A 13,027-nucleotide genomic window follows, 5' to 3' on the forward strand; every position below is an offset into this window, starting at 1 on the left:
CTCTGTTCTTTAAAATTCAAGATTATTTTCTATGACCCAGAGTGTGGTCTATCTTGGTGACTGTTTCCATGTACTGTGAGAGTAAAGTCTAGTATGCTGTTGTTGGATGGAATGTTCTAGAAATGTCAAGTCAAGTATATTGACAGTGTTGTTCAAATCATCTATATTCTCACTAATTGTTTTGCCTGCCTGTTCTACAAACTATTGACAGAGGAGTGAAGAAACCTCCAAATGTAACTGTAGAGTTGTCTGTAATCTCCTTTTATTTTTTTAAAGATTTATTTATTTGAGAGAGTGAGTGTGTGAATGGGAGAGGGACAGAAGGAGAGGGAGAGAGAGAATCTTGAGTAGACTTCCCATTGAGCATTGAGCCTGACATGGGGCTCGATCCCATGACCCATGAGATCATGACCTGAGTTGCAATCACCTGTTGAACACTCAACCAGCTGGGCCACAGGTGACCCATGACCTTGTAATCTCCTTTTAGACCTATCATTTTCAAGCTCTGTTGATGGTACATAAACATTTAGAATTTCTATACTTACTTGTAAAATTGACCCCTTTACCCTTATACAATAGACTTCTTTATCCCTGATAAGATTACTTGTTCTGAAATTTACTTTGCTGGATATTAATACAGATACTGCAGTTTTCTTCCAGTTAATGATTACACAGGTACTTGGGTCTTACTTTTTTATCAATCTGAAAATTTGTCATTGTATCGACTTTTTAAAGACCATTCACATTGAAAGTGATTATTAATATAGTCGGATTAAATTCTAACATCTTGCTGTTTTCTATTTGTCTCATTTTTGTTTACTTCCATTTTTCTGCCCTCTGTTGGCTTAAATGAGCATTTTTATAATTCTATTTCATTTTCTCTGTCAACTTATTACTTAAACTTCTCCTTAAACATTAGTTAGATTTACCATATACATTTAAAAATATTCTGAGTCCACCTTCAAATAGTATTACACTGCTTCACATTTAATGTAAGGAACCTTATAACAGTATATTTCCAATTTTTAAAGCAGTTGTAGGTTCACAGCAAAACTGAGCAGAAATTAGAGAGTTCCCAAATAACCCCTATCTCCACATACGCACAACCTCCCCTGTTACCAATCTCCCACACCTTCGCAAAACATTTGTTACCACTGATGAACCCACACTGACACATCATGATCACCCAAAGTCCATAGTTTACAGTAGGGTTCACTCTTGGTGTTATACATTCTATGGGTTTGGGCAAATGCATTTTGACACATGTCTACCATTATGGTATCATACTGAATTGTTTCAGTGCCCTAAAAGTCCTCAGTGCTCTGCCTATTACAACATACATTTTTATTAAGCTTTTCATCTTGAGATAGTTCACATACAGTTCAGTACTGAGATCCACATTCATTTGTAGGAGATTATACAGAGATCCCACGTACCCTTTATCCTTCTCCTCCCAAATATAACATCTTGTAAAACTATGGTACAACATCCCAACCCAGGAAATTCACATTGACACAGTCTACTGATCTTATTCAGATTTCCCCAGTTCTACATGTATTTATTTGTGTGCATTTCAGTGTGTGTACTTAGTTCTATGCAATTGTCTCACATGTGTAGTTCATGTATTTACCACTTCAGGTAAGATACAGAACAGTTCCATCAGTGTCCTTCATCTTGACCTTTTATTACAGCACCCGTTTCTCTCCCAATCTGACCTTCCATTCCCTATTATCCTGGCAACCACTCATCTGTTCTCCAACTCTCTATTTTTTTCGTTTAAATAATGTTATATAAATGTAGTCGTATAATATGTAATCCTTTGGAAATGGCTTTTTTTCACTCAGTGTAGTTCTCTGGAGACTCATCCAAATTGTATACATATATTAGTTCTTTCCCTTTTTTATTGCTGAGTGGTATTCCATAGCACTCTTGTATCACCATTTGTTTAGCCACTAACCTGTTGAAGGACATCTGTGTTGTTTCCAGTTGTGTTTTTTTTTTTTTTGGCTGCTATGAATAAAATTGTTATCACATTTGTGTAAAGGTTTTAAATGAACATAAATTTTCATTTCCCTGAAACAAAAGCCCAAGAATTCAACTGTTGGGTTGTGTGGTAATTGTATATTTGCTATATAAGAACTACCAAACTATTTACCAGAGTAGCTGTTCCAGTTTTCATTCCTTCCAACAATGAATGAGTGGTCTAGTTTCTCTGCATCCTTGCCAGCATTTGGTAATGTTATCTTTTTGTTTTAGCCATTATGGTAGTTGTACAGTGATATCTTATTGTAGTTTCATTTTGCATTTCCCCAAAAAACAATGATGTTAAACATTTTTTGTGTGTGTGTACTTTATATGTTATCTTCAGAGAAATGTCTATGTCTGCTTGTTTCTCAAATTGGGTTGTTTATTTTACTGCTGTTTTTTAAGAGTTTTTTTTTTTAACATATTCTAGATACTAATCCTTTGTTGATTATGTTTTGCAAGAATTTTCTCCCACTCTGTAGCTTGTTTCTCCATCGTTTTCACAGGGTCTTTTGCAGAGCAAAATATTTTAGTTTTGATGGGGACCAATTTTTAATTTTTGTCTTTTATCCATTATGCTTTTAATGCATAAGATGTCTTTTCTAGACCTAGACTCTAAATATTTTCTCCTATGTCTTTTATAAAAATTAGATAATTTTAACTTTATGTCTGTGATCCATTTCAAGTTTATTTTTGCATAAGATGTGAGGTCAAGGTCAAAGTTCACTTTTTTGCCTATGGATGTCCAATTGTTCCTGCACCATTTTTTAGAAGGGTTATATTTCTTCAGCTTAGTTGCTTTTGCCAAGAAAACACAAAATTTGTCAAAAATTAGTTTAGCAAAAAATTAGTTTAGCATCTTTATAAGAGTGTATTTCTGAGTTTTTTATTTTGATCTACTACTCTACATGTCTGCCTTTCCACCAATACTATACTGTCTACATTTCTGTACCTGTATAGTAAATATTAATATTGGATACAGTTTTTATCCCACTTTATTCTTATTTTTTAAGATTTTTTTTAAAAAGATTTTATTTATTTATTTGAGAGAGACAGAGATAGTGAAAGAGAACACGAGTGTGGAGGAGAGGGAGAGCAGGCTCCCCGCTGAGCAGGGAGCCCAATGCAGGGCCTGTTCCCAGGACCCCAGGATCATGACCTGAGCCGAAGGCAGATGCTTAACTGACTGAGCCACCCAGGCACCCCTCAAGATTGTTTTGAGCTATTCTGGGTTTTGTGCTTCTTCATATAAATGACTAATACTGTGTAGATCTACAAAAACCTTGCTGGGATGCTAATGGAAATTATATTAAACCTATAGATTAATTTGGAGAGAAACGATCTTCATTATGTTGAGTCTTCTAATCTATTAACATGGTACATCTCTTATTTAGGTCTTCTCTGATTCTCTTATCAATATTTTTAATTTTCAGCATTCAGATCTTGTACATTTTTTGTTGAATTTACATCGAAGCACTTCATTTTCTTTGGTGTGATTGTAAATGGCTTTACATTTTATTTATTTATTTTTAAAAAGATTTATTTATTTATTTTAGAGAGAGAGAGAGTGGGGGAGATGCAGAAGGACAGAATCTTCAAGCAGACTCCCCACTGATCTGGGAGCCCATGCACGGATGGATCCCACGACCCATGAGATCATAACCTGAGCTGAAACCAAGAGTTGGTTCAGCTACCCAGGCACCCCTGGTTTTACATTTTTAATTGCAGTTTCTGCATACCCCTTTTTAGCATGGAGAAATATGATGGATATTTTTGTGTTGCTATTGTATCTTGCACCCTTGCTAAACTCAGTTCTTATTTATAGGTCTTTGTTTTTGTATATTTCTTGAGATTTTCTATGAAGACAATCATGTCATCTGCCACTAGATGAAGCTTTATTTCTTATTTTCCATTCTGCCCGTCTTTTCTTTCCCGTTCTTATTGCAGTGGCTGAAACTGTCAGGGCTATGTTGAATAAGAGTGTTGAGAGCAGATACCCTTGCCTCACCCCTGATATTTTCAGTTTATCATGATTGAGTACCATATCAACCATAAGTTTCTGCAGATGCTCTGTATCAAGTTCAGGCAATTCCCTTGTATTCCTACCTCACTGACGGTTTTTATCATATATGGGTGTTGGATTTTGTCAGTTTTTGTGTTTTGTTTTGTTTGTTCAATCCCTTTTTTAGCCTCTTAACATAGGTTCATTGCTTGATTTCAAATAATAAATCATCCTTACATTTTTGGGATAAATCCCACTGGTCACTATATAAAATTCTTTTTATAAATTATTGTATTCAATTTGCTAATATTTTTGTTAAGGACTATTGCATCAAAGTTCATAAGAGAGATTTGTGTGTGTGTGTGTATGTGTGTGTGTGTGTGTGTGTGTGTGTGTGTGTGTGTGTTCATATTGCCTTTATCCTGTTTTGGTAACAACCCCTTAAAATGAACTGTGAGGTATTCCTCCCTCTCCTATTTTCTGGAGAAGATTATGTAAAATTGTTGTCAGTTCTATAAACATTTGGTAGAATTTGACAGTGAAACCAAGGGAGACTGTAGGTTTCTTTTTTGGAGGTTTTAAATTATGAGTTCAAGCTCTGTAATGGTTACAAGACTAGTCAGATATCTGTTTTACTGTGATTAAGTTTTGGTAATTTGTGACTTTTGAGCAGTCAGTTCATTTCTTCTAAGTTGTCAAATTTATAAGTGTAAAATTGTTTACAACATTCCCTTTATATTTTTTTAGAAGATTTATTTATTTGAGAGAGAGAAAGCATGCAAAAGTGGAGGGGGTGGGGATGGAGGGAGAGGGAGAGCGAGAATCTCAAGCAGACTCCCCGCTGAGTGCAGAGCCCAATGTGGGGCTCAGTCTCAGAACCCTGAGATCATGACCTGAGCCAAAATCAAGAGTCCGGGGCTTAACTGACTGAGCTACCCAGGTGCCCCCCTCTTTGTATCATTTTTATGATTGAAGGATCCATAATCATACCCTTTGTTTCCTAGCACTGTTGATTTGTGTCTTTTCTGATTTTATTTTGTCAGTCTTGCTAGAGGGTTAAATCAATTATACTAATATTTTTAAGGAAGCTGTTTTTTGTTTCATTAGCTTTTTCTATTTCCTATTTTCAATTTCATTAATTTCAGATCTAATCTTTATGATTTCTTTCTTTCTGCTTACTTTGGGTTTACTTTTCTTTTTCCAATTTCTTGATGTAGTAACTTAAATTATTATTTTGAGAACTTTCCTCTTTTCTAACATGAGCATTTCATGTTATAAACTCCATCTCAGATCTGCTTTAGTTGCATACCACCTATTTTGATATATTTTCTTTTCCTTTTTTTTCGGTTCTATTTTTTTTAAAACTTTCTGTGGACTTCCTCTTTGATCCATGGATTATTTAAAGTTGTGTTACTTATTTTCAAAGTGTTCAGATTTTTCAGTTGTCACATTATGATACTTTATTAAAAGTGTGAGAAATTTACAACCATGTAATTTTTTTACTCCTCTAATCTGGAGTTGAGCTCCTCCAGAGATGAGCCGTAGTTATAGTTAATTTCAATTTACTGTTGGTTTCATATACTTTGATGGTAAGAATCAGGTCCCTCTTTCAATTAGGATCTGGGACCCAAGACACTGAAGATCTCTCTTTTTGCTTTCTTGCTCATTTCTCCAGCTTACCATGACTTGGAAGAACTATTTTATAGTCTTACCCCTAGCTTTTTACACCAGAGGATCCCCCCCCCCATCCTCTCTTCTTCTTTGCCCTCTTACCCCATCCCCAGCCTTCCAGGTACCATTGTGTATTTGAGGTTAAATGCTTGAAGGAAGAATTGATGGGGTGTGTAGATTAGCCTGGTTTTGGTGCTTTTCTTGATTTTAATCCATCATGATGGCCTACAGGATCCTTGAAGGTTTTGTTGGTTCTCCTTGTCTTGGCCACATTTTCTTTGTTTATGGCAGGTTTATTTTTCTTCCTTCCATGCCCCAGAGATAAAAGTGGCTACAAAAACCCTTACCTTGAAAGGGCTCATCCCTTCCTGGAATATAGTGCATTTAGACTTCTTTGCATTTTTAGGTCTCTAATGGATATCACATAGGATGATTTTGAAATAAGTTGGGTTTTTTTTTGTGTTGTTGTTATATTGTGAGCAACAACTTCTTGCAAACTTTTACGTCCTACCAAGTAAAATCCCCATTACTCTGTTTAACCAGCAGAACCCCTCAGCAGCTTATATGTCACCTGTGATAACATACAGCTCCTATACAGACTGGGAGCTTGTGGTTTGGTTTCTGATAGGTTTGGGGAAAAAAGTGTTACAGTGTCTCCCCCATGATTTTGTCGCTAATCCTATCTATCATTTCCAAAATGCTATTTTCAGAAAAAGATACTTATCTCTATCTCACAGGCAACCTCATGAATCCAGTGAAATCAGTTGTTCCAATAGATTGAGTAGTTCTACATTTCTCTCTGATTCAAGGCTCGAATCTAACACCTCAAATCGAGGAACTCATGTGAGTGTTACCTAGGTTACCATTTCTCCATCCATAAATAAGATTACGATATTAACCCTCTAGTCTTGCTTCACAACTTGGACTGTGTAGTGCTTTCGCCAAGATAAGCACCATTCTGCATACTTTAGATATATTGACTCTGTAGGTATGACATTATGAAGCAAGCACCATTTTGATATATATTTTTTTATTTGACAGAGATAGAGACAGCCAGCGAGAGAGGGAACACAAGCAGGGGGAGTGGGAGAGGAAGAAGCAGGCTCATAGCAGAGGAGCCTGACGTGGGGCTCGATCCCATAATGCCGGGATCACGCCCTGAGCCGAAGGCAGACGCACAATGACTGTGCCACCCAGGCGCCCCGCAAGCACCATTTTGATTCCCATTTTAAAGTATAGATACCTTAAGGGGCTTGCCTGAGGTCACAGGCTAGAAGCTAAAGCCAGAAAGCGTTCATCCAAAGACCATGCTCTTTATCTCTAAATGTGTTGCCACACACTGCCCCAGTTCTTTCAGACATCAGGCCGTAAGCGTCTCTTTCCAACCTCCTGCTAGCTTGCTGCATGGTCTCTTTATTCTCTTCCACACCTAAGTTGCCTGCTAAAATTCTGTTTTAACTAACAATTTTTAAACTGTTACAACTCCCTCGTAGTTCATGTTCATTTTAATGGATTGCAAACAGGATTTAAAAAAAATAAATCAGAATAATATAATGAAAAAAAATATTTGACTTCTCATAGACAAGAATATGTATTGTTTTGTGAAATTTGGTTTCAGGGGTGTGTGTGTGTGTGTGTGTGTGTGTGTGTGTGTGTGTGTGTTTATTGGGATGTATATATCAAGAAATAAAATATCTATCTTAATGTATGTTGTGGTTTAAAAAATTTTAGAAAAAACCCAGCTGTAGGCCAAGAGGGGTCAGAATATATCCCCAGGACCAACTCTAGCTCCATGTAGATTTCTGTTTTCTTATCATTTCTGACCCCATTATGTCACTTAAGAAATCGTTATTACCTTAGAGTTATAGTTAATCTCCCATATTCTTTCTTTAATCTTCATTGCTCTGCCTTTAGCATTAGGTTTATAAGCCACTTGGAATTGATTTTATGTGTACTGTGAATCAGATATGCATTTTCACTCTTTGATATAAATATTTCATTATGCTAATGTCATTATTGGAAAGGCCAGACTATTTCCACCATTCTGCAATGGCACCTTTGTCACAAATCTAGGCTTTCTATTATGTTCCATGGGGTTTAAAAAAAATCTTTATGCCAACACCACCCTGTCTTAATTATCAAAGCTTTATATTATGTCTTGATATCCAATAAAAGAATTCCTCACATCTTGTTCTTGAAAAGTATTTTGGCTATTCTTGGCATTTTGCATTTCCATAAAAATTGGAGAATTGGTTTTCAAGTGCCATGGTAGGGAAAACTATAGACACTTGCCTAAGATTGCATGAAATTCAAAGGTCAAGTTGAAGGAGTATTTACTGTTCTAAACTCTGAACAAAGTATGTTCCAAACTCTTTTTATTTCTGTTCTCTCTCTCTCTCTCTCAAATATCTTATTTATTTGAGAGAGAGAGAGAGAGACAGACAGAGAAAGCATGAACAGCGGGAGGAGTAGAGGGAGAGGGAGAAGCAGACTCCCTGCTGAGCAGTGAGCCTGACACAGGGCTCAGTCCCTGGACCCTGAGATCATGACCTGAGCCGAAGGCAGACACCTAACCAACTGAACCATCCAGGTGCCCCTCTTTCTGTTCTCTTTAATGTCTCTCAATAATTTCAGAGTCTTTTAAAGATAAGTCCTGCTCATTTTTGTTAGATTTCTTTCTAGGTAGTTGATAATTTATGCTATTTTCATTGAGGTATGATTGTCATACAAAAAGCTGTACATATTTAATATATACATCTTGATGAATTTGAAGATAAGTATATGTCCATGAAGCTGTCCCTATAAACAAAGTCATAAACATAACCATCACCTCTAAAAGTTTACTCCCTCTTCTGTATGTGTGTGTATATGGGGGTGTATGCACGCATGATAAGGTCATTTAACATAAGATCTACCCTCTTAACAAAGTTTCAAATGTACTATACAGTATTATTAACTATATGCTCTCAGCCCGACATGGGGCTTGATCCCACGACCCTGAGATCATGACCTGAGCCAAAATCAATGCTTAATTGACTGACCCTCCCAGGTGCCCCTCTCATTTTTCAATTGGATTGTTCGATCCATCCTTCCTTCCCTCCCTCCTCCCTCCCTCTCCAACTTTCTTTCTTTCTCTTTCTTTCTTTCTTTCTTTCTTTCTTTCTTTCTTTCTTTCTTTCTTTCTTTCTTCTTCCTTTCCTTCCTTCCTTCCTTTCTTCCTTCCTACTGAGTTGTAGGAATTTCTTATATCTTTGGATATTAATCTTTATCAGATATATGATTTTCAAATATTTCTCTCCCATTCTGTACATTGCTTTTTCACTTTGCTGATTGTGTTCTTTGCTGTGCAGAAGCTTTTTAGTTTGACATAGTCCCATTTGTCTAGTTTTGCTTTTATTGCCTGTGCTTTTGGTGCCATTTGCAAGAAATCACTGTCACAACCAATGTCAAGAAGGTTTTTCTCTGTTTTTATCTATGACTTTTACAGTTTTGCATTGTATGTTTAAATCTTTAATCCATTTTGAGTTGATTTTTGTGTATAGTAAACGATAGGGTTCTAACTTCATTCTTTTGCACATGGATATCCAGTTATCCCACCACCATTTATTGAAGAGACTATTCATTCCCTATAGTGTATTCTTATCCTTCCACCCTTGTTGAAGTTCAGTTTACCATAAATATATGGATTTATTTCTAGGTTATCTATTCTGTTCAAATTCAGTATAGTTGCAGGATACATATGAAAATCAGTAGTTTTCTTTACACTTTTCTTTACATTTTACAATGAAGTATCTGAAAAGGAAACCAAGAAAACAATCCCATTTATAATAACAACAACAAAAAAAATAAAGTACTTAAGAATAAACTTAAGCAAGGTGCTGAAGGACCTCTACACTGAACTAGCACAATAGCACATTGATGAAATAGATTGACAAATACACAAATAATTGGAAAGACATCCCATGTTCATAAGTTGGAAGAATTAGTATTGCCAAAATGTTCATTATGTCCGAAGCAATCTACAGATTCAGTGCAACTCTTTCAAAATTCCAATCACATTTTTTTTACAGAAATAGAAAAAGACAATCCTAAAATTGTTGTGGAACCGTAAGAGACCCTGAACAGGCAAACAATCTTGAACAAAAAAATAAAGCAGGAGGCATCACACTTCACGGTTTGAAAATGTACTGCAAAACTACGGTAATCAAAACAGCATGGTAATTTTTATAATTTATGCTATTGTAAATGATATACATATTTTTTTAAAGATTTTATTTATTTATTTGACAGAGAGAGAGACAGCCAGCGAGAGAGGGAACACAAGCAGAAGGAGTGGGAGAGGAAGAAGCAGGCTCCTAGCGGAGGAGCCTGATGTGGGACGCGATCCCAGAACACCGGGATCATGCCCTGAGCCAAAGGCAGACGCTTAACCGCTGTGCCACCCAGGCGCCCCAATGATATACATATTCTTAAAGCTTATTTTCTACTTGAATATTTATCTCTAACAGATAAATAGTTTTCTTCTTTACATAAACCCTGTGCCCTTATCAAGCTAAAAGAATTAAAAATAATTTCATAGAAATTTTTCCAAATGTCTCATAAATGTCTTTTTACAATTGGTTTGTTCAAATTAAATGTCAATTTAATGTCATTTTCAACTGCCTGATTCCTTATTGGGGTCATATAATGGTGTCATTCCTTACCTACCCCCAATCTTCCTCACCAATTTCATGTAAATCAGCTTGATTTGATCACAGCTTAACTTTTTGGGGAATAATATATCACAAATGCTCTGAAGTTCCTGTGGAGTCACATCAGGAATTGTCCCACTTTTAATAATGCTAAGATTGATCCCTTTGTGTATTTGTGGGGTATTGGACTGATCCCTCCTTTATTATCTATGAATCTTTCGCATAAAATTGATTTTGCATTCAGTGATGATGATTGACTAGATCTTCTATGGACTGAATTGTGTGCTCCCCATTCATACGTTGAAACCCTAACTCTAAAGTGATGGTGTTTGGAGATGGGGCCTCTGGGAAAGAAATAGGTTTAGCTAAGGTCATGAGGGCGGGGCTTTTATAATGGAATTAGTGGCCTTATTTGAGACACAGAATGTGCTTTCTCTTTCCCACTCCCATGTGAGAACACGCAGGAAGATGGCTATCTACAAGCCAAAGACAGAGGCCTCGGAAGATTTCAACTCTGCTAACTCCTTGATCTGAAACTCCAAGGCCCCAGAACTGTGAGACAATTAATTTATGTTGTTTAATCCACTCAGTCTGTGGTTTTTTTAGACAAGATCCATCATTTCATTAGAGGTTGCAAAACTGTGAAATTCTATCATGTGTTTTTTCTGCATGTAGCAGCTGGCTTTTTCAAACTATATGAACTTCCCTTCATCATCTGTTTGGTTATGCTGACATTCAATTCATGCAGGAAAGGCAGGTTTGTATGTTTCCTTCTTTTCTTTTATCCATTTTAGTGGTTATGAATTGGTGCCCAGCAACTTCCAATAATGACTGATGAGGCGTTTGGGTTTTTTTTGTTTGTTTGTTTTTTGTTTTTAAACTTTGAGTGTCATTAATGATGTAGTTTTGGAATGTAGTGAAGTCCAGAGTTGATGGCCAAGAAGAAATTCTTGAGACCTCTTTGGTGCAAAAAGGTGATTTTATTAAAGCACAGAGACAGGACCCGTGGGCAGAAAGAGAAGCTGCACTGGGGTTGGGAGGGGTGACTGATTATATACTTGGTTTCTGGGGGTAAGGTAGAAGGGAGGTTTTCAAAAGGACTTTTGTATGCTAAAAAGGACCTACAAGATACTGGAGGCCTTGCCATTGTCAAGTTAAGGTTGTTTTTCCCTCTAGTAAAGCATTAACATTAAGATATTTGGGAGTTTCCTGGAGGAACATTATCTCTGCCTATCACAAGTCCTTGTCAATGGGCTGCAGGTTATAAGGAAATTTTATTTTATTTACATTCCCTTCTACCTTTGTTTCCCACCTCACTATGGATGTGTGGGTGATGTTAGAGCTCCAGGGAATTGAGTCTAAGGGTCTCTGGAAGTTAGGCTATTGATAAGAATGCTTTTTTCCTAGTAAATCACCAAGACATTTGTAAACTGAGACTCAAGTCTTGCTGGACTGTGATCTCTATTAGTGAACCGTTTGTTTTTTTTCTCCTTCCCTTAGTTTTAGGGCAGGCAGGAGTGCCAGAGGATGTCACACATACCCCACCTGGGAAGGGGGGTAGTTTGTGGGGTTTCAGCTTGTGCTTTGTCCTCAGCTTGCCTTCTGCTCCCTCACCAATTACAATATAATTATTTAGTGTTTGTGCAAATATAAACAACTATGGTTACTTTACTTTTTGATGTTCAAATTATCTCTTCTAGGTTTTCAGATTGGCTTCTGTGTTCTTTTGACGTGGATTTATCAGTCTTCGATAACTTAACTTGCTTTCCGGCACAAAAAGAAGTTCCTATTTTGGACATTTTCTGTTTCAGACCTGTTGTCATCCATTTCTCCAAAGACTCCCAGTTCAGTCTTTATGGTAAATGACAGAGACCACAATTTTTGTGCTCATTTCAACTGTGTAGTCAATGCTTTTAAACCTCAGGTGGACAGAATTAAGAGATTTTTTTTTTCATTAAAGACACAAGACATGAGTTTGTATTAATATTTACAATTCAAATTTAAGCCTATGGGATTTTTACTTAACTGCTTACTTACTTTAGAAATCTTGGTATCCTATCGCAAGAATAGGTTTTTGCTTCATTATACTATATATTTACATATATAATCATTTTGAAATAATACTAATATTAATATTAAAATTATGCTACCGAATAATATTCTTTTATAGTTCTTTCACTTTTGTAAAATCACTATATATCACTAAGGACATACAATGAAAATATTACGGTTTGGAGTCACAGGAAATAATTCTTCCCTCAGGGTTAGTCTATACAGTCGTAGTCAGTCATGTTAGTCCTTACTGGTGGACATTCTGGTAGCTTGCAGTCTTTTGCTGTCATAAATATTCTGCAATGAATAACCTGTGCATATGTCAGTACATATTTTGTCAATATGTTTTAGGAATAGATTCCTAGACATTGGATTCCTGGCTAGAAGATACAGATTTTTTTCTTGATTTTGTCTGATTCTCCTCCTAGGCCGTGGAACGTTTTATATTTGCTCATTACCTGATTGTGAGTGTCTTATCCCACACTCTTACCAAGAGAGTATATTGTTAGACTCTTGGGATTTGCCAATCCGATAGGTAAGAAATAGTATTCCAGTATAGTTTTCATTTGCATTTCTTAATCATGAG

General features: G+C 36.3%; 1 long non-coding RNA gene across 1 annotated transcript in view; it reads left to right on the forward strand.

Moving 5' to 3' along the window:
- LOC123790827 (uncharacterized) overlaps positions 1–10,991 on the forward strand; it is a 28,212-nt gene extending 17,221 nt beyond the window's left edge. Inside the window, exons 4-5 of the long non-coding RNA XR_015722049.1 lie at positions 9,769–9,915; positions 10,845–10,991. This is a non-coding gene — a long non-coding RNA (uncharacterized LOC123790827). The remainder of the gene's footprint in view (positions 1–9,768; positions 9,916–10,844) is intronic.
- Positions 10,992–13,027: the final 2,036 nt, after the last annotated feature.

The sequence above is a fragment of the Ursus americanus genome, chromosome 28, assembly GCF_024610735.1.
Source record: "Ursus americanus isolate L20-20 chromosome 28, mUrsAme1.1.p, whole genome shotgun sequence".
Taxonomy (NCBI): domain Eukaryota; kingdom Metazoa; phylum Chordata; class Mammalia; order Carnivora; family Ursidae; genus Ursus; species Ursus americanus.